The sequence below is a fragment of the Nomascus leucogenys genome, chromosome 20 (genome assembly GCF_006542625.1).
Source record: "Nomascus leucogenys isolate Asia chromosome 20, Asia_NLE_v1, whole genome shotgun sequence".
NCBI lineage: Eukaryota > Metazoa > Chordata > Mammalia > Primates > Hylobatidae > Nomascus > Nomascus leucogenys.
Genome location: NC_044400.1, coordinates 49,916,496 through 49,939,320, shown reverse-complemented (window position 1 = coordinate 49,939,320; position 22,825 = coordinate 49,916,496). Strand labels below are relative to the sequence as shown.

General features: G+C 37.1%; 1 long non-coding RNA gene across 1 annotated transcript; it reads left to right on the top strand.

Annotated features, from left to right (window-relative positions):
* Positions 1-1,895: 1,895 nt before the first annotated feature.
* Positions 1,896-19,085, top strand: LOC100598859. Its single transcript, XR_004027331.1, has 2 exons — positions 1,896-2,210; positions 18,701-19,085. It is a non-coding gene; the product is annotated as an uncharacterized LOC100598859 (long non-coding RNA).
* The last annotated feature ends 3,740 nt before the right edge of the window (positions 19,086-22,825 follow it).

The following is a 22,825-nucleotide window of genomic DNA, read 5'->3' as shown; positions in this document are numbered from 1 at the left end:
GGGATGATTTTTGATTGGTAAATCTGAAAAGTCCTTTTAAAGCAAGTGACATTTAAACTGAGATGTGAAGGCTGGGTGGGAGGGAGCTATGTGTGCTGTGAGGAGGAGGGCGGAGATGTGTTCTAGGCAAAGAGGAGAATTTGTGAAACCTCGGAGGCAGCAAAAAGCAGGAACTTTGGAGGAACTGAAAAAGAGAAAAAGCTTTCAGCTAGATAGTGAATAGAGTAGACAAGATGAAGTTGGATGTACGGGTAGCTACGTCATGTAGGGCCTTAGAGGCCATGTTCAGGGGTGGAGATTTTATCAAAAGGACAGTAGAAAGTCATTGAGTGGATTTAAGAGGGGAGAATGTAATTCACTTTTTTTCCTTACCTTATATAATCTTCAAAATAACCTTTAATGAAAGATACTGTTATTATGCCCATATTTCAGCTGAACACATGGAGATGCAGGGAGATTAAATTTCAAATGCATTACTAGATAGCTCATATATGATTCCAGGGCCATCTTTTCACCCACTCTACCATAGTGGCAACCATGTGTGCAAAGAAGTCCACAGTCTATAGAATTTTCGTGGCATATGAGCATTTATAGACCATAACACACAGATAATACATAGGAATAAGTAATCTTTTTGAGGTCTTCATAAAATTATTTTGTATTTATAATTCAATACTTCTGGGTTTCGAGAAATAAAAAGGACATCCAGTGAATTCATCCTTCTATTTTCTACAGTTGAATTCTAAGCAATTAGGGAAGATTTAATTTGTTTTAATGCGAGATGCCCCTTTTGTTTTATATAAACAATTCAATAATTATCCCCAAACCAAATAACTAAAAATAGATTGGAGGAAGGGGAACAGAGAATAAGAATGTGTCAGCACTTCATGAAAAGTTTTTGGTAGATTGAACAGTAAAGATGCTAACCTAATTACTTTCCCTATAGCTAGTTCCAGAAATTGACACATGATTTAAAAAGACGTTAATCATTGACTTAACGTACCGTGTGTACATCAGTTACTAGTAACTTGTATGCCAGTGAAATCTGTTGTTCTTACTTTAGAAAACAAAAATCCATATATCCTGTTTTTCTATCTGAAAAGGTAGTGTTCTCAGTTTCTCTAAAACACATTTTTTTTAGAAAAGGTATCTATCTGCCATTTGATCATTTTTCTATGTGTGAAATATGACGTACCATTCTGGGTTATGCTGAACAGCAGGTGCACAGAGCTTCAAAGGCCTAACTCACAGGTTTGCATTTCCTTCACTCCACATGGCTTCTGTGGCATCCTGTGTCATGTTTTGTGTTCTTTCCTGTGGAAACTCTCATACCCACAGAACTTCAATCTAGTTTAGCAATCAGAACACATGGTGTCTGCCCAGTAGATTTTGCAAACATTTTAAGGAAACTGTGGTAGTCATGCTTGATTGAACTGTTCTTTCTCTCACTTATAAAGGAACTACTGCTCATGCCTTCATTCAGCCATGAATGCTTGGCTTTTTCAAAACAGTTTCTAGGACACTAAAAAAAGGAGATTTTTGTTTTTTATTCATCTCCAAAAAAAAAAAAAAAAAAAAAAAAAAGAAACAGCACTGGAAATACTGTTTTTATGCTCCGGGTGAAGACAGTTTTTACAAAGCAATTTTTTTTTATAAAAGAAAGCAACTTAATTTATTAGATTACCTTTATAATCTACAGAGCGAACTTCTAAATAAAAAGCAAAACATTTGAATAATTATTAGATGAGTAAACATTTTATTGAGACAGCAGAATTGAACAGGGAACAATGAAATATAAAGAACTGAAGTTTTTCTTTTAATGTCTCTTCCAAAATGTGCTTCTGAACTTACACTTCTCCTGCCCCCAAATGAAATATAGGGTGGGTCTTCTAAGTCTTCTCATCTGTGTCAATGACAAGAAAATTTATATTATAAAAGTGTTTGGTCTAATCTAGTATGCAAGACTAACTCTAGTATAGTTCATTCATTATAAAGCCTACTGTGCTCAGTCACCATCCCCCTCTCACAAGCCTGCTTTAAATCTGAAAGCCTGTCTCCCCTGTTTCGGCGTGGTGAGTGAAATGGAGAAGGCTAAACTTTTTCTTCCCACATGCTCACTTCCTCGCTTGTTCGCTAGCTGCTGCATCTGGCCCCTCAAGGGTCAAGTCAAGGGGAAAAGGAGATTGAGAGGAAGGGCAGTCTGTGAATTGGTGAGTGCAATTGTAATTTTCTGGCTCTTATTTCCTAGTTCTGTTTTCTACTCCATCCCCCACCCACCGGCCAAACACTGCTAGAGTCTGGATTCCTCCAGCTGCTCCTGAGATTCTGGGAATACTTCCTCTCTAGCAGCAGCTTTTGACATCCCTCTTGGGTCCCTTTTTGGTGCATTAAGTTTCTTTAATAAATTAAGTGTCCCCAGAGGCCTACTGCAGTCTTCTCTCATACTCCCTACAGCTTCTAGTAAAGTTCAAGATACACTGCTGGCATTTGCCTCTGAAGTGTGAATTGATGTCCTACCTTCTTCAGTGCTGAGCCTCAAACTTGCTTTGCACACTATATCTGACATAAACTAAGAATAAGAGATAAGAGCCTTTGGCCAAGTATATCATTCAGGAGACTGGAGTTAGAAAAAAACAAGCCACTACATCAACAAGGCTGGAGTTTTCTATTATTAAAGGAGTGTGTGCATGTATATATGTGTGGGTAGTCATATTTATTAAATACTACCCGTATGCAAGCCCAGTACATAAATAACTATTATTAATAATAAAAACTAATACTAATTTATAACTGATACTAGGGTTATATTTTTTATTTTATTATACACACAGACACACACACACACACACATATATATATATATATATTTTTTTTTTTTTTTGAGACGGAGTCTCACTCTGTAGCCAGGCTGGAGTGCAGTGGTGTGATCTTGGCTCACTGCAACCACCACCTCCCAAGTTCAAGTGATTCTTCTGCCTCAGCCTCCCGCGTAGCTGGGACTACAGGCGCATGACACCATGTCCAGCTAATTTTTTTTGTAATTTTAGTAGACACGGGGTTTCACCATATTGGCCAGGCTGGTCTCGATCTCTTGACCTTGTGATCCACCCGCCTCAGCTTCTCAAAAAGTCCTGGGATTATAGGCATGAGCCACTGCACCCAGCCAGTTTATATTTTTTAAATACTATCCATATTCAAGCCCAGTACATAATCTCTTTTATTAATAATAACTAATACTAATTAATAACTAATACTAGGGTTATACTTATTAAATACTACCCATATGCAAGCCCAGTACATAAACTATCTTTTTCAACCCTCACAGCAACTCCATGAATTAGATTCTATTACTAGCCTCATTTTATAAATGGGAGGTTTAAGTGTTAACTTGCTCAAGGTCACCTACTTTGTAAATAGTAGAGCTGGAACTCAAGTTTAGTATCACTGTCAGATGCATAGCTTGCTCACTGTAATTACTATATCAGACAAACTCCCTATGGGACTGGAGTGTTACTAGTTTAAATAGTGACGGCCAGGCGTGGTGGCTCACGCTTGTAATCCCAGCACTTTGGGAGGCCGAGGCGGGCGGATCACGAGGTCAGGAGATCGAGACCACGGTGAAACCCCGTCTCTACTAAAAATACAAAAAATTAGCCGGGCGTGGTGGCGGGCGCCTGTAGTCCCAGCTACTCGGAGAGGCTGAGGCAGGAGAATGGCGTGAACCCGGGAGGCGGAGATTGCAGTGAGCCGAGATTGCGCCACTGCACTCCAGCCTGGGCGACAGAGCAAGACTCCGTCTCAAAAAAAAAAAAAAAAAAAAAAATAGTGACTGGAGCTAGACTATTAAAATGGCTTCTTGCATCCATAGCCAAAAGTTAGCCCGGGTAACAGACTTCAACAGCAGCTTTTATTGATAGAAATCTTTCACTGAGTGTGGTGTGTCTTGGGTATAGGTCTTCACACGATGATAATTTTCTTACTAAACAATGTGAAACAATAACAAGAGCCAAGTCTTCAAAGTATTCCATCCACTCCCTCACATATCTTCTCATGTATCAATAATATAGCCAATAATTACTGATTCAAATTTCTTTTGACAAATTTGTAATTTAGTTATGATTTCTCAGAATCTAGCTATGCATTCTGAATTCTAATTTCCAATTAGGTTCCTCGTGGCATCATTGAGCATTGAAAATAGTTTTATGACTCATAACAGCTCATGAGAAAATAAATGGGTTCAGTCAATAACATTACCAGGCAGGTCATCCGCAAGCCACAATAATATCATGGAGAATTCAAAGCAAATGGATTTGCTTACTAGGCAAGATAGCATGTCAAAGCCTTGAAAAAATTAAGGCTCTTGGCTATTAGGCCTACAGGGACCTCAGTTGCAAGGTTCAATGAGGGCAAAAGCCAGAACTGGGACTGAGGGCAACCTTGCAATAGTGATTATTTTAATGCATAGTGTCTAATGGGGTTTAAGGACCAAGAAATAGATCCAAGAAAACATCTGACTAATGGTTAATCTGTTATGTCAGCAGAAACCCATGAGGCTTTCCAATGACCTTCCGTAAGCCAATCAAACAATAAGCATTTCCAAACTATGGTTTTATATTAGGTATATGTAGTGCTTTATAAAAACAAGAGCTACTGGATCATGTAATCCTAGAAAATCCTTCAATCAATACTCTCTTCTGGAGATCTGTGGCTTACCTTTACCATGTTAAAGTCTTCAAGGGATTCCTGCTGGAAAGAAAGCTGTTTAATCTTGTTTAGTTTAGCATTTCCCAAATGTATATGATCAGGAAACCATCTTTTTATACAACTCTTCATAGAAATGAAATGAGAAAGTCCCTAAGGATAAATCTAAAACATTTACTTAAAAATTAAATGTGAATGCAATCTACTCACAGCCAATTAGTAGTTAAGATCATAAAGCTCTATCCTATGGAAAAATTTAACCTAGAAAATTTGTTAGTGGATGGTAACAAATGTCAATAAAAGTCCTAAAAGATATAACTGTAAGTATCCTTAGGACATGCAGTCTTGAAAAACGTAACTTACAAAGAAACTTTTGAGATAGTTATTTCCCAAAAATACATCTGTATAAATGAACAGGTTGAAATACTGCTTTAATAATACTACCTCCTATTTGGGAAGGCTGATTTTGTGTCAAGTATAGAGGTGTGCACTTAAGTGGATTAACTATCTTAACCCTCATAGCAACCCCACATTTTCTTCATTTTTAAAAAATTATTTTGTTTATTATGCCCGAAACTCAGCTTTTTCTTAATTCTTTTTTTTTTTTTTTTTTTTTTTTTTTTGAGACAGGGTCTCACCGTGTTTCCCAGGCTAAAGTTCAGTGTTGTGATCTCAGTTCATTGCAACTTCTGTCTTCTGAGCTCAAGCAATCCTCTTGCCTCAGCCTCTCGAGTAGCTGGGACTGACTACAGGCATGAACCACCAAACCTGGCCAATTTTTTTGTATTTTTTTTGAAAAGATGGTTTCACCATATTGTACAGGTTAGTCTCAAACTCCTGAGCTCAAGCTATCCACCCACCTAGGCCTTCCAAAGTGTTGGGATTACAGGTGTGAGCAACTGTGCCCAGCTGCAACCCACATTTTGTAGAAGGGATAGGAACCTGAGGCTAAGAGACTTTAAGTAATTTGCTCAAAATCAAAAGGGGAGTAAGTAGTTAGGCCAGAATTAACCATTCTATTTAATAGTCCAGTATAGGATTTTTATGTATATGAGTTTTATAAGTTAACAAAATTGTTTGGATGCAGCAACAAAGGACAATACAACAGTCACCTAAATAAGAAGTTTATTCTTAGTTCATTTAAGTAGTCTAGGACTAGATCCAGCTCTTTCTATCTCTTAGGGACTGACTGTATTCCTCACAATTCAAAGTTGGAGTCCTTATACCCAATGTTATGATATTAAATATAGGAAAGTGATTAGGTTGTGAGAATAGAGCCCTCATGAATGAGATTAGTGCCCTTATAAAAGAGACCCCAGAGAACTATTGGGCCCTCTTTCTTCCATGTGAGGATACAAGGTAAAATCAGCAGTCTGCAGGCAGGAAGAGAGCCCTCACCAATACCCAACCATGCTGGCATCCTGATTCTAGATTTCCAGCCTCCAGAACTGTGAGACATAAATTTCTGTCATTTAAGCCACCCAGTCTATAGTACTTTGTTTTACCAGCCTGACAACATAGCCAACCAGCCAGCCTCTCCGCCAGCCTAACATCCATGTTCTCAGCCAGCCTCCTAGCCAGCCTCTGGATCTGCCAGCCATCCAGACGGACTTTCAGCCAGCCAGCCATCCTCTCAGCCTGCCTCCAAGCCAGCCTCTCGGCCTATCTGCCAGAAAGCCTCTAAGCCAGCCAACTTGGTGGCCACCACCAAGCCAGCCTCTTTGCCAGCCTCACATCTAGTCCCTTGGCCAACCTCCTAGACATCTTCTTAGCCAGCTAGCCATCTTGCTTCTCCACCTGCCTCCCAGCCAAACTTTTGGCCTGCTGGCAATCCAGTCACTCAGCTAGCCATGCAGCCTCTCAGCCTGCCTTCCTGCCAGCCTCTTGCCTGCTGGACAGACTCTAAACCGGCCAACTTGCCAGCCAGCCACCAAGCCTATCAACATGCAGCATATATCCTATGGCCAAATATGTCTACTCTAGTTCTTACCATTACATCCCCTTTTCAGTTGGTGGGAAGGAAAGAAGAAAGGACACAGTATACACTTTTATAGACCAGAACTAGAAGTTGTCCATTACATTTACCCATATTCTGTAGACTAGACCTTAATCAAATGGCTACATCCAACTTCAAAGGAGGCAGAAAAATGAAATCCTTATTCTGGGCATTCATGTGCTCTGTTAAATTCCAGGGTTCTGTTACTAAGACAATAAAAGGAGGATATCTATTTGGGGATTTATATATATATATATATATATATACACATATATATATATATGTATATATATATATATATATATATATATACAGAGTCCCAACTGGCAGTTTTCGTCATGTTCTATCAAATATTTTGATTTAGCTTTAAAGTAGTTAATACTAGGCAATCCTTACTGCTAGAAACTGAACAGCAAGGCTTTTTGCCTGGGATGGCATGAAGCTTGGGTCAATACAAAATTATTTGTTAACAAGAATAGGAGAGTGTTGATTTTTCTGTGATCATGGTGGAAAGTGCATCCAACTTCTTCAAAAGTAATATGAAGTCATTGGAAACTAGTTGCTGTTCCATCTAGAGGTAACAAATACCTCCTATATTGCTGTGGTGCTATTATGATGTAGATTGTGGTTACTAGGGCCTGTGGGGGACCAGGAGGAGGGAGAGCATCAGGATAAATAGCTAATCCATGGGGGACTTAATACCTAGGTGATGGGCTGATAGGTACAGCAAACCACCATGGCCCATGTTCACCTATGTAACAAACCTGCACATCCTGCACATGTAAACCAGAACTCAAAATTAATTTAAATTAAATTTTTAAAAAATGTGTTATATTGAAAAGAGAAAAAATAAAATGCAGAAAACAAACAAAAAAATTTTAACTGTGGATTGTGGTAAAGCCTGAAAGATCTACACTGAGCCTATGCAGATGAGTCCATGAATAATACATGTCTGCAAGGGTCAAGGAGTAGTCATGATCACTATTGACAATCAATGGATTAATAGATTAAATGAATCATAAATAAGAAAATATAAATAATACACTATTCACTAATTAACTTAAAACAGTCACATTGTAGGCAATAAAGAACAGTTATTCTAACTACAAATATAAATGCACATGTGAAAACCATCAGTCTATCTATGAGATTGTCTATAAGATTAACTTGGACTACATGTGAGAGAAAAATCAACATAACAGCAACCCATTCCAAAGTCCATGAAGATAGAATACATCAAAAACATTCTGTAGACATTTCCATTAAAAGTCATTTTCTTTTGAAGATACATATACAAAAATAACTACGGAACAACAAAAAAAATTATTGCAAATATTGTAATACTAAAAGCAAATGGCTCAATGTTGAAGACTAATGTTTTCCCACATTTTGCTTACTTTAACTAATAAACACTAACTTATAGGGAATTTACCACTTTAAGAAAAATGAGTCAATTAAAAAGAGCCCCTTTATATGGCTTCGACTTATATAGAGTTCTAATATCATTTTCTGTATTTTCATCTCTCTTTTATTTTTTTACCTTGTCAAATATTTTTCCATGCATTCACTTTGGGAAGGGCACTGTAAATAACTACAGCTCTCTTGTTTAGTACTAGAGAGCTTTTAAATCCCTTCGTATGTAATTTTCATTAACTTCTTACATTAGTAACTTTCATTTACTTACTAATGCTTATTAATACAAAGTACAATGTCTTAGAATCTCTGAAGGTTAATGTTTCTGAATTTTCTCCTGTTTTGTAAAATCCAGAAGTTCTGATTTATAATATTTTTAACTGATGAGCATTCTCCTGCATTCTGGAGCCTTCAAGAAGCACCGAATGTAATTAACAAGTTCACTGGACCCACCAATACCATTTCAAAAAAGTGTAGGTTTGTATTTTTTAGGAGATCATGTAAACACAGTGATACTCTTTAACAAGTAAAGAGAAAATTTATTCTTTTCTAAATGTTATAAAAACTTGGATTTTTAGACAGAATTTTAATACAGAAATTTTTATACAGAATCCTAAGCATTATGGGCTACATGAGTATATTCTATATTCATAGTGATGGTCTCAACTTGAAACTTAGATATTTTCATTTTTGGGCATAGATAAATCTGAGCACATCTGGAGAATCAATTCTAGTGGTTTTGAAAATATTTTTGTATTAGAAGACTCCTTTGTTCAGCTGGGCCCAGTGGCTCATGCCTGTAATCCCAGCACTTTGGGAGGCTGAGGCAGGTGGATCATCTGAGGTCAGGAGTTCGAGACCAGCCTGTCCAACATGGTGAAACCCTGCCTCTTTTTTAAAAAATACAAAAATTATCCGGGAGTGGTGGCAGGCACCTGTAATTCCAGCTACTTGGGAGGCTGAGGTGGGAGAATTGCTTGAACCCAGGAGGTGGAAGTTGCAGTGAGCTGAGATAATGCCATTGCACTCCAACCAGTGTGACAGAGCAAGACTCTGTCTCAAAAAAAAAAAAAAAAAAAGAAAAGAAAAGGAAAAAAAAAGACTCCTTTGTTCAAATAAAATCTTCAGAGGAAATGAAAATAAAACAGATGAAACGGATACAGATCTGATTGAAGTAGAGCAGGGGTGGGGTGGGATCTTTTAAATTACATAATAATATTGAATAACTTAAGCATCTTGAAGATACATTTTACAGGCAATTTTAGACACAGTAGAAATTATTTAATATTAGTAGCTTGACTGATAATCCCTGTTTTTATCCTCTGCTTTCTAGGATGCAAAAATCACAAGGCTTAACCAGGTACATTTGTAGGTGCTCATGCTCTTTTAATTTTTTAACAAAATTTTGGCTCTACATATCACACATTGTGAAACAGTAGGATGAATTATTACATTGGGAAACTACAAATGAGGTACTTCATATTACAAGTGAGGTATTTTAATTCTGGTAACTTCTGGTCAAATTTCATTCTCGCATTTGGTATTTGAAACAAATGAATTCTGCTTGCTTTAATCCAAAATAGAGGATATTGGACTCTGAATCCAAACTGCATAGATCTTAATCCCTGGGCTAGGCCTAAATTGCCTATTCCTTCAACAGATGTTTATTACACTGATGCTATATCAGTCAAGGTTCAGGCAGAGGAGGAAAGTCCCTATGTGTTCTAGGAAAAAGGACTCATTATAGGAATTAGACTTTATACAATGGTGGAAGGAACTAGAAGGTGTGGGAGGAGGAGTTAAAGGATCAGAAAAGAAATTAGCAAGGAGCTAATCTGAGAAACCAAGTATATTCAGTTGCTAAATTTGAGCCACAAAGGTGAGCTCATAGGAAGTGCTCCCTGCAGAGACCAACTCTACAACTCTAGGGGTCCACAGCCAAATGTCTGGAAGTATGTCCTGAGGCCAGCATTGATCTTTAGGGCCAGTAGGCTGGAGGAAGACCTAGTAGCAGAGTAGAGAATGAAGGCACACTGGAACCTACTGAGCACCACTGATCTATCCGTTACCTCCTCAGACTGCAAAACAGCTTTCACAGACTATTGTCTGCTGTGTCACTTCCAATTTTCAAATCTTTTGCAAGCTTTTCTGTTCGCTAACTCTTTATTGGTAAGGGACTATATAGGTGAGGGGATTCTGGGAAACGTAGCTCTTAGTTTTACCAAGATAATGTAATAGTGTATCATAGCCTGTTCGTGTAAGAAAATGAACTAAGTAATCTGTAAAATGGGAATCATAACAGGGTATTTGAGAACATGAAATAACATAATGCATGAAAAGCTTTTAACATTGTCACCTACTGAATATTCAAAAAATGATTTTAATTATTATATATTAAACAAATAGACAAAAGTGGGAAGTGATATGATTAACTTGCTCAAAGTGCATTAAAGCAATAATATGCATATTGCTCTGGCTCCCATGAGAATGTGCATCTTGGACCCCTGGCTGCTGAGAGTGTAACTAACCAATGGCTCTAGCTGCTAAGCTCTGGAACTCATTGCCTCAGTTGCTTTAGGACCACAGTTTCTCCTTGGCTCTCAGCCAATGTCTGGGTGTGGCAGTGATGCCAAGGCAGGTGTGTTGCTGGGAAACCCAGAAGTCCTTTGTGAGTAGAGATTTTTGGCTTGAGACCTCCCAGATGGCTATGTTGATCTTTCCTTAAAACCACAGGGCTGCAGGGCTCATCTAAAATGATTCCACCCAAATTAACTTCCTTCCTTGCTTCCTTCCTTCTTTCCTTTATTCCTTCCTTTCCTCTTTTTCTTTTTTAACCAAGGTCAGACCAAGCCTTTCCCAGCTCCCTCCACTTTTCTCTCCCTGGCAGTTCCCTTAATAAATTTCTTACATGTTTAATCTGGTACAGCTATTTGCCTCTTGGATGACATGGATGAACACAACTGCGAAAGAAAAATGTTAGCATACTAAGAAAATAAGGTCTAGCACCAAAAACGGAAAAAAAGGAAAGTTAATAAACAAATAATTAATTTAGAAAAATTGACCTTTATAATTTGATTAGACCAACAAAACTGCCTGGGTGCTAATTCTAGACCTTTTTTTCACCACATAGAGTTTCAAGATAAGAGTTTCTTTACATAGAGTTTACACTCATAGTTCACATACCGTTCCTTCCCTAACAGAAGCCAGGCTATGTCTGGAAAGTTCTGTACTTAGAATGGGAAAATCCAGTTGTCCTGAGACCACACGGATGAACATCCATGGAAATTTTCCTGTTCCATGCCTGTGTTCTCACTCACTTCCACTAGTCTTTTGTCTAGAGTGAAGTCATCTCTGAAAGAGTATCCAAGAAAATATAGCAACCTTTTCCAAGTTCCAGGAAATCCGAGTAGGTGAAGATACACTTCACCTCACTGTATATAATGCAACATTGATTGGACTGACACTTATTCTGGCCCAAAGCATAGTTGATCTAATATTTGAATAAGACTATAAAGGATAAGCTCATCTTCATTTCTTCCATTGCTTTATCTTCTATTTCAGCTTCCATTGAGATGATCAAGAATATGCTAAGTTAGTACTCTATTGCCTAAAAGAAAATTAGTTCCCAGGAAGACAGTTTAATGTTCAAATGCTTTCACTGGATTCAATATAAGAACCAGGAAGAAATTTTGATACTTTTTCAAAGCCTCTTTTGGACACCTTGTTCATTGTATTAATAATCCTTTACATAAAGATCTAGATGCTAAAATCATCTGTAATTCAGTACCTCATACCTCCCGGATGGCTAGGTTGATCATTCCTTAAAACTGCAGGGTCCATCTAATATGCTTCCATTCAAATTTCCTTCCTTCCTTCCTTCCTTCCTTCCTTCCTTCCTTCCTTCCTTCCTTCCTTCCCTCCCTCCCTTCCTTCCTTCTTTCCTTCCCTTTCCTTCATTTCTTCCTTCCCTCTTTTTATTCTTCAACCAAGTTCAAACCAAGCCTTTCCCAGCTACCTCCCCTTTTCTCTTCCTGGCAGAAATGTTTTATACCTCCTTTCATCTAAAAATGGGACTAAGACTTTATTCTGCCATTGCCTTGATGGCCAGGAAACTCAGTGTGAATGTCAATGCTTAAGAATGATGTTTCCTCTTTCCTGGTAATTCTTTTTCTCTTTTCCCTGTATAATTTTTTATTTTTAAAACTTTATTAGTAGTACTTATATTGTTTGTGAGTTTATTTTAGGTAAGCTTAAATAGTTGGATTTTTTAGAGGGGATGGAAATAAGTAGGCTATAAAATTTTAAATAAATTATACAGGTGTATATATATATCAATGTTTACTATGCCCAAACCATGATTAAAAATCACTGAAGAAGTTTTAGAAATAAACAGGCCAGGTGCTGTGGCTCAAGAATGTAATCTCAGGATTTTAAGAGGCTAAGGCGGGTAGATCACTTGAGCCTAGGAATTGGAGGCAGCAGTGAACTGTGATTGTGTCACTGCACTCCAGCCTGGGCAACAAAGCAAGACCCTCATCTCTAAAAAAAGAACAAAAAAAGAAAGAATACTGAAGGGAGTTGTGAAAAATTTAATAGTTTCAATTCAAGCAAACATGTGAATTTACATCTCATAGCTTTTTATTTAAAGGAATGGATCTTTTTGTTTAACTTGTGTCAGGTAGTAGCACTGGAACACAAAGCTGATTGGTTACAGATCTGGTTCTGTAGTATCTCATGAGAGCCCGCTAGCTCTTCCCTCAGTATCTCCATTCATAAAGTATGAGGGTTGGACTAGGAAGACCTAAGGGATCATTTCTAGCTCTGGTATTGTATGATTTCTTCTAAGTTTAAACTTACTCTATTTCAATATTTAAACATCTAATTACCATAGGAGAACATATTCAAGAATGACAATAAGAGGAGGAAGTTTCCTAACTCTTTTCTCTTTACGAAGACATGCTGAGGACATGGACTGTAATGAAGCATTTCCTTTCAAATTAGATTTGAATGTTACATCAGATAATGAAGCTTTTGAAGTTCTAAGAACTCAAAATTCCATTCAGTGGTCTGATGTCATGAAAATGGATCCTTAACCAGTCAAAAGAGCTAATTCATTTTGGGAAAAAAAATGAAAGAAAAGCATCTACAATTTCCTAGTCATTATAGTAGCTCTGTGAAACTATTATATAACCAGCTTAAAAACATACTCTTTTGGTATATATTGTGCAAAAAAGATTCTAAGCTTGACAACAACAAAAAATAGACTCAGTAACTGTTTAGAAATACAGCAATTTGCTTTGTTTCAAGCATAGCTGTTACCAATTACTTTATTCTAGCAGTCATGATAGAGCAATACCATCTGAAGGACCCTGGTATTAACTTTGTTGTGAAATATCAGATAGTCTTTGCATGCTGCAACAGGTTGAGTATTTATTTACCTGTAGCATTAATTTGATCTCTAAACAAAATTATATGATATGGGCAGATTACATAGCAATAGAAATGTGTTTATTTAAGTCCAACTAACATAGTTAGCTAGCTAGCTGTGCCATGTAGGCTAACCTACACAAACATGATGTAAGATACATACTTTAATTTCAACTGCCTGAGAAATGAAACTTTTCTTCTCAGTGCCTAGAAGAGTAGGCACACAAACGTGAAAGCACATAGTAGATGCTTAGTAAACATTTGGTAAATAAACATGCTTTTATGTTATCTTGATAAGCTTAGTGTCTAAAGTGGGAATTATTAGCATTCACCAAAATGGATGAATTTTATTTCTCCATAACACATGGAATTTATGATAGAATGTGTGTATAATTCTATCTAAGTATCTATATGTATACTTAGATGCCACTGATATTAGTTATATTTCTGGTGTTTTGTTTAGCTGTTTATGGTGGTTGCTCTTTTCTTCAAAAATATTGAAATAGAATTGTCTACTTGTGAGAAGTCCTTTCAGCCTGATCTTATGAAGTGCTGTAAGCTATATTTTACCTTAGTATTGAGGCTCTCCAAAAGATGTATCTTTTAAAACCTCAAAGGAAACTGTATCTTGTGTAGTTAATGCAATCAGCCACAGCATAAAAGACTTTTCTGAAGACTTGTAAGGGATCCAAACTTCCAATCTCAAGATTTGGCTGAAAGGGGCTAGAAGTAATTATCTGATAATATATACTTCTATTGTTTTCTCCTTTTTGTATCCAAGAAAATCATTTGAGAGTAAACATAGGGAAAAAGTTGCATTAGCAAGTAATATACAGCAGAGGTAAAAATCCCAGGAACACTTAGAGAAGGAGCAGGCAGGAGTAAAACTGTTTCTTTCATGTGTTACACATTGTAGGCCAGGAAAAAAAAAAAAAAAAAAAAACACCTCACATTTTCATTCAAACTCACATCCACAAAGTCTTCTCTGGGTCAACCAAATTAAACTAAATCCACCAGCATGAGAAATTCAAGGACTGAGCAGAAGAATGTCTCATCATTAATAATAAGTTGGTATGTAACCCAGAAGACCCTTCTTTCTTTCTTTTAAGTTCAAGATATGGCTGCTTCCAAATTCTTGTCCCCATGGAAAGAGGATGTGCTTGGTATGACCAGATGACGGAGGGAAACAGCTTCATAGGTGTGGCTACATCCCTGGGGCTGGTTTCACTGTGAAGTTCTTCTGACTGCTACACTATTGGTTCATCTGTGATTCCCCCGTTCTTTCCACAAATCGAGGTCTATGCAACAGTTTGAAGTTGCATTTGAGGACGTCTCAAGTTTTTGATGTTTGACGTCTATTGGTTGTGTTTGTCTCTATTGCTTTCTTGTCTATTTCATGCAATCTTTAAAAATCTTGTTTAATACATTGCTAATTTGCTCCTTTAAATGTACATTTTTAGTTTTCTTTGATCTTTATCAAATGGAAGTTTAGTCTCTCCAGCTAGATTTTTAAGATCCACAGAGAGAAAAACTATTTAAGCCACCTACAAGATTAGCACAATGCTTAGTATACAATAAACACAATATATATTGGCTGATGGACAAATGACTCACTTTAGGGCTCTTATTCTCTGTAGTATGTAGTTATACAGGTCAGTGGTCCTCATTTTTAGCCAGCAGAGATTTGGTAATACATTTGGTTCCCCGTAGTGGATTACTGTTGATGATCTTGACTTGCTGTTTGCGCTAGTCATGGCTCACAGGTGACGTTAATTAAAGTCGTCCCTAAATGGGCTGTAACATCAATTACTGGCCCAAATCTCACAGCTAAACTGCAGGTTGGGCTTCACCACTATCACTTGGAAACAGTTAACATTGTATGGAGGCTGACACTCTATACACATAGCTACATTGCGATGTGCAAACTTTCTCAAGAATTCACTTGTCTATTCTATTTTACTTCTTTGTTTGTGTATCTCAGAAAAGGGCATTGCCACAGCTGCTAGATTACGTAATGGCTCAAAATAACAGTCTTCAAGGTCATTCAAACACACGGCTATCTCTTTGGACCAGAACAAGAATTCCAACTTTCATTAAAAAGTTATCATAACACCCTGATGTACTCATAAATAGTCCTCGTATGAATTACCTCTTCTCAAAAAGCATACTGAAGATATTTTCTTGCGTTTGTTGTTGTTCTTTGTATAATTTATGGCATGTCCCATGCTATCTTTGAAGTACTCCACTTTCTGGGTCCTTAAGAATGTTAAGATTATTCTCCAGGTATTAAGTTTAGATCTTATTGCTGAAATGAAAACAAGTGAAGTACAGTAAAATATTTGAAAGTCTGTTTTTTTAAAAAAAATCAAGTTTTTTAATAAGACTTTTGAATATGTTAACAATCCATATCTTAAAATCTTACAGCTTATTTCATAAAATACAATCCAAGGGCTCCTTGTACTTCCAGATATTGAATTAGTGGTCATCAGTTTTTTAGAAATTACTACTTTTTACTATTCTAAGCTATCTTTAACATTTTGAAAATTTAATGAATGAAATTGTGCTTTTTAAAAGAACCCAAAGAGGCACCAGTTTCTCCCATGAGTGAATATATTATTACTCTTGTACATTTGAAATAAGAGAAGTCCTCTAGTACTGAACATTCTGGCATATATTTCCTAGTACCATCGGTCCTTCTTAGGACATAATTGAGACACTGAGGAATTAACTCCTTCAAGACACAAGGAAGCCACTTCCCACCAGAGGTTCTGACTTTATTGTACTATCCTGTATAATCACATGAATTCATATGGCACCATTACTGAAGTATAATGAGATCATTAACTCCTAAGCACCCAGTTTATTTTAGACTTTCAAAAATACAGACTGATTTAAGATTAAGAAGCGATTGCAACTATGTATTAGCAGCAAGAGCAGTTATGAGAAGAGAGATGGGGAAAACAAATTGTACTATACTATTTAAGCTCAAATTTCCTTACTCTCACCCCCACCTGGTCAAAATGGCTCTTATAACATCCACTATCTATTAAAGTTTTTGCTTTTAAAACAAAATTAATATTCCTAAGAAATGCAAATATAAGAGGCGATAAGTCTTTTTTTTTTTCCATTTCAAGTATGGATCTGATTTCAAGACCTTATTTTCAAGTGGCTCTCTCAGTGGTTTTGTAGGTAAGAGCCAAGAATTAAGAACAACCCTCATCTTGTGTGTTAGATAATACCACAGAGAGTTTCTCTATCCTCAGCTTTAACTCCTGTCTACTGACTAGACCTATTTAAATTGCCTAACCTGTTTAATGAGCTCCAAAAATAAATGTATATTATAGAGAAAACCAAAGGACACCCACTATTTACAGAGAAATGACACAGCGAGGGCATTTCTTCAATATGTGACCTAAATAACCCAAATCAGATTTAATTCAATATGGGAATCTGGGATTACATCGGAGCTATTATCTGGGTCTGCCAGTAACTGCAATAACATCTTTAAACAGTAGCACAATCTTGGATAGACTCTGTCTAACAAAAATGACTTCACTAGGATAGAAATTAATTCACCCTTGCTCTCATTTTTATCACAAGGAGGTAAAATAAATTTTTAAAAATCAAATGCAGCTTCCTTGGAATGTTACAGCTAATTCTGAATTAAGAAATGAACTAGTTAGTAGTTATGTATTTCTGACAGTGCTGAAAACAATATGCTCCTAATGATATCATTTCACATACAGACCTAACACATAGGCTAAGATGCACCTGGAAAGGCATCCCATAGAAGCTTCAGATTTTATTATTACGGATTCATTCTTTAAAAATTCAAATAGGGCCTGGCACGGTGGCTCTCAGCATTTTGGGATGCCGAGGTGGGTGGATAATTTGAGTCCAGGAGTTTGAGACTGGCCTGGCCAACATGGCGAAACCCCCTTTTTACTAAAATTACAAATTTAGCCATGTGTGGTGGTGCGTGCCTATAGTCCCAGCTACTCTGGTGGCTGAGGCACGAGAATCGCTTGAACCCCAGAGGAGGAGGTTGCAGTGAGCCAAGACTGTGCCACTGCACTCCAACCTGGGCGACACAGCGAGACTCTGTCAAAAAAAAAAAATCAAATAATGCTGGTGAGGAGACTCAACACCTGCCAAGACTCTAATGCAAGTGGGTTTATTCAGGTGATTTTTGACAGATGACACAAGGCAGCAAGAGATAAAGAGTAACTTGGAAGGTACGCCAAAAGGGGTAGGTGGATGGGAAACATGGCCAGAAAGGAGATGCCGATGATAATTTCATAAGAAACATGCTAGCCTAGGGCCGGCCATGGCTGTTCCTTCCACCTATTGTCACTCACTGAGGTTCTAGAATGTCCCTGAACCTGGTGATAAGAACAATGATGAGGGGAAGTAAAGTAAAAAAGAAGATTGATAACATTTGCTCTTCTGATATTGGACATGGTTAATACCTATAGTGGTTATAAATAATGTAAGATAGTTTATAGCATAAGGTCAAATGTGTCAAGATAGCAACAGGCTAAGAGGGGAAATAGTTTACTTCTAAAGAGCTTAATATTGTCCATTTATAATCTATATCTAACTATCTATCTATCTATATATTTTTTTTTTCCTGAGAAAGAAATACTCTTGAAGGCTCATTGTATACAATGTCATCCTTCTGGTAATGATGAACACTATGGGGTCCTGAGGTAGTCTCAGCTCACGCAAATTTAGCTGGAAGAGCTCAAATATTTCTAGAAAGCAACAAATTAGGCATTCTTTTGCATCATTTCCCTACTTCAAGATAGAGTTTTCTTGATGTTGAGGGTTGAGTTTATGCTGAATAATTTGATTCTTGCAAATTTATTTTTACAGTGCAAGGGATATTTCTGCTGACAATTCAACCTTCGAAGGGATAAGTGTATGACGTCTCTAAGAGATGTCATAGAGTGCAGGTAGAAGGGACTTTTTATGGAGGTAAGATCTAGAATAGGACAGTCATGTTTAATTGATGAATTTTGTTATGATTGTCCAGAAGTAAAACAGAGAACCTGGAAGTCATTTGGGAGGAATATGTTAGTGTCAAAACATATGATACCTTTTCTTTGTCTTCTTTTTTAAAAACTCGTTTTCATTCATGTGTTTCTTCTTTGTCTTTTTCAGAACAACTTCTCAAATCACTAGTCACATCCTGGTAGAAATCAAGCAATGAAGATGGCACAGAAACACATCCCAAATACTATGATACCATAAAGTATACTGTAGCAATGCATCTGACACACCCTCATTTGAACGTCTGTCTCAGAAGATTTTGACAGAAGATAAAACTGTCTAGTTTTTATTTCATTGGTTTCATGAAAATTTATTTCACTGGTTTCATGTCACAGGCCCATGACTGTATAAAGAGTCATAAGCTTTACAAACACAACAGTGACTTACAGAGACATGTTGCAAAGCTGTAATCGAAAACACTGATGTTAATTTCAGAGGCCATTAATGGTGTTAAGAAGGAGCTTTTGTTAACCAAATAATTGAATACTCATAATTACTTTTCAGTTCTAGTTCAGTTCTTGACACCAAAACAAACTATTTTCTTTACATAGTGAATGCAGAACTTGCCAATAAGAACTTTCAATACTAAACTTCTATGTAAAACAAAACATTTCAAAATCAGTAACTACTTTAATGGAATGGTAAATAATTTACTTAAACACAAAGGAATGAAAATGTCTCTGCATATATGTCTATTGACTTTTCAAATTTGGTGACTTCTTTTGAATTAATTCCTTTACCTCTGTTCCTCATCCACATAAAAATGACAAAAATGAAAGATAATTTTCCAGCCTATAATGAAATTTCTCCATTGTTGGTATATGTTTTTTCAAATACATTTTTCAGTTGTCATAATTCATGTAAGAATTATTAAAAGGGAGTTAGTTGCCTTTGAGGACCTTATTTGGAGCCTACTTCTTAAAAATTGTGTAAAAATAATTGTAGCTTTTAAGAGACAATTGGAAATTTGAACTTGACCACATATTTTGTGATATTAAGGAATTTTATTAATTATTTTCTAGGTGGGGGAATGACATGATGATATTCTTAAAATAATGTGTGGATTGTTTACTATATTTCAACATTTTCTTAATCATCAAACATTTGTTGACCTTCTGCTGTATCTAGAGCTCTGTGATCCAGATGAAGTATTAGATAGTAAGCCATTACCAGGTGGTAGTTACTCTACTTCTGTTTGAAGTATATGCCCAGCCCATTTATTGCTTTAAATTTGAGCTTATTCTTGAGCATGTGCCACCAAATTCCAAGCATTTTCAAATGGTAAATTACTTCTTACAAACTCAATGGAGTGTATGTTAGCTGATCTGAAGTAACCCACTTGAAGTGATGCGTTGTATCAACCTTAATATCACCGTCAAATGATCCCTAGAGAATGCAACATTTGGCTTATTTCATTTTTAACATGTGAATTTAGTTTATATCAAAGTAACATAACACACATAGTTTAAAAAAATCATATCATATGATAACAACTTGAAAGAAAAGCAACAGATCCTTGCAGCTTGCCCTTCTCCCTCCCCAAGTACCTGAGGGTCTGTCATTGTCCTCTAGCATAAGGCTGTCAGGAGCACACCTATAATTGAATAAGCAGGACTCATTACCCATTTCAGTGAGGGAAAACTCACACCATGGAGAATCCAGGGGTGTCTCAGGAAAAGGATGTTAAAAGGGACTTATAACAGGATTTGGGCTTTGGTTGGGTGACTCGACGGAAGTTTCCTGCTCTGAATTGGATGCTGTCTAAAAGTGGTCATAATCTGTGATTGGGTATCTCAATAAGTCTTATATTTAGAGAGGGCAGACTAGAGTAATGCTAAAGATGCAATTGTTAAGAAGCAGTCCTCATTCGTATTAGCTGCGAGAGGGGAATATTTCGTATTTTGTGGCTTGAACAATGCTCATGTGTTTAGACATGATTGTAGAGTGATCTTCAATTTGTTTTGATCCATCATAGTGATGATGCCATGTGATTTTTTTTTTTTTAATGTTCAAAAGAATGCTAACACCTAGCTGTGAGTACCAGGACAGCTGGTAGCAACCCCAAGGCTTTGCTGGTAGTGCCAGGCTAGCTCCTGGAAGTCAGAAGTTGCTTTGTTCTTTCCCATGTCTTTTCCCAGAGGCAATCACATTAAACCTTTTAGAAGTTTCTTCTGGCACTCACCTCCAGATTCCTAATAGTTTTTCTTTGTTTTTAAATGTTTGGTTTATTTTTAAATATTTGACTTCCTGCTATAGAAATAAGACTTTTTGCTCTCTTGTATCCACCCTGCTATACACATTCACTATGTACATACCTCCTATACCCGTCCTAATAATACATATATCACAATTTTTATTTTATTTTTATTTTTATTTTTATTTTGAGATGGAGTCTTGCTGTGTCGCCCAGGCTGGATGGAGTGCAGTGGCGCGATCTCAGCTCACTGCAACCTCTCTCGGTTCCCCTTCTCCTCGCCCTGAGTACTCAGGCTGCCATGCGTTTTTTTTTTTTTTTTTTTTTTTTTTTTTTTTTTTTTTTTTTTTTTTTTTTTTTTTTTTTTTTTTTTCGCCAGCTGGTGCAGTGGCGATCTCGCTCACTGCAACCCGCCTCCGGGTTCACGCCATTCTCCTGCCTCAGCCTCCTGAGTAGCTGGGACTACAGGCGCCCGCCACCATGCCCGGCTAATTTTTCTTATTTTTAGTAGAGACGGGGTTTCACCATGTTAGCCAGGATGGTCTCGATCTCCTGACCTCGTGATCCGCCCGCCTCGGCCTCCCAAAGTGCTGGGATTACAGGCGTGAGCCACTGCGCCCGGCCCACAATTTTTATTTTAAAGTAATTATAGACATCTTTATTATTGTGGCTATGTAAATATTATTCATAATGGAACTATGCAATACACTATAATTATATATCCTTTTATTTACAATTTAGTTTTTCCTGGTTTTAATAATTGTCTTTTGTTTCTGTTGCTAAGTTATCAACAATTCTTTTCCTCAGTTCTCTAATAGAATTGTAAAACTTCTCTTAAAATGTTTAAAACATCAGCTAATTCATCAGTTCCATTTTTTCTGCTTGCAGACAGAATTCTGAAGCACTCAGGTGACTGCTGCAGTCTGGAATGGGGGCTTTCTAGGGCCACAGCATTGCTGTCGCCCTGGGACTTCATCTAAAGCATTTGTTGTAGCTCTTTCTCTTTTGCTGGATTTTCCATTTCCGGACTCCTATGTCTGCGTTTTTCTTGTGTCATTCTGTTTCTTGTGATAGAGTTCATCTGTGAGTAGCTTCCAAAAAATGGGTACACAGGACATAAGTAGTTTGACATTTGCATACTCGAAATGCCCTTTCTTTCTCGGCACACCTGAATGATGCTTTGGCATTTAGCATTTGGCAACAGAATCCTGCATTGGAAAGAGGCTTCCCTCAGAATATTGAAATCACAACTTATTATTTGCTAGGTCTTGGTGTTGCTGTTGAGAAGCTCAATGCCTTTTGATTTAAATGTGACAGTTTTTTCCCTCTTTGGAGGCTACTGAAATGTTGATCCTTGGTGTGAACTTGATATGACTGATTATGATTATTTTTTGCATATACCGTTCTGGGCTCTTTCTGTCTAGAATATCATATACTTTGATTCTGAGAAATATTTTGATATTATTTCTTTGATAGTTTCATTCATTCTATTTTCTCTTTCCAGAACTCATATTAGTGGGACCACTTGGATTTAACCTTTAATTTTCTTAACCTCCATTTTACCCCTATTGTCCATCTCTTTGTCTTTTTGTTTGATGTTTTGGGGAATTTACTCAACTGCTTTTTCTTTCCCATATTAAGAAAATTCTATTGTCATAATTTAATTTCTGTGAGTCCTTTCTCATTGCCAGAATGCTCCCCTTTTAAAGAAAATATTTTCGGCCAGGCTTGGTGGCTCACGCCTGTAATCCCAGCACTTCAGGAGGCCAAGGCGGGCGGATCACGAAGTCAGGAGTTCAAGACCATCCTGGCTAACACGGTGAAACCCCGTCTCTACTAAAAATATAAAAAATTACCCGGGTGTGGTGGCAGGCGCCTGTAGTCCCAGCTACTCAGGAGGCTGAGGCAGGAGAATGCCGTGAACCCGGGAGATGGAGGTTGCAGTGAGCTGAGATTGCACCACTGCTCTCCAGAGTGACAGAGTGAGACTCTGTCTCAAAAAAAAAAAAAAAAATTTTCTTGTCTTGTGAGTGCATTATTTT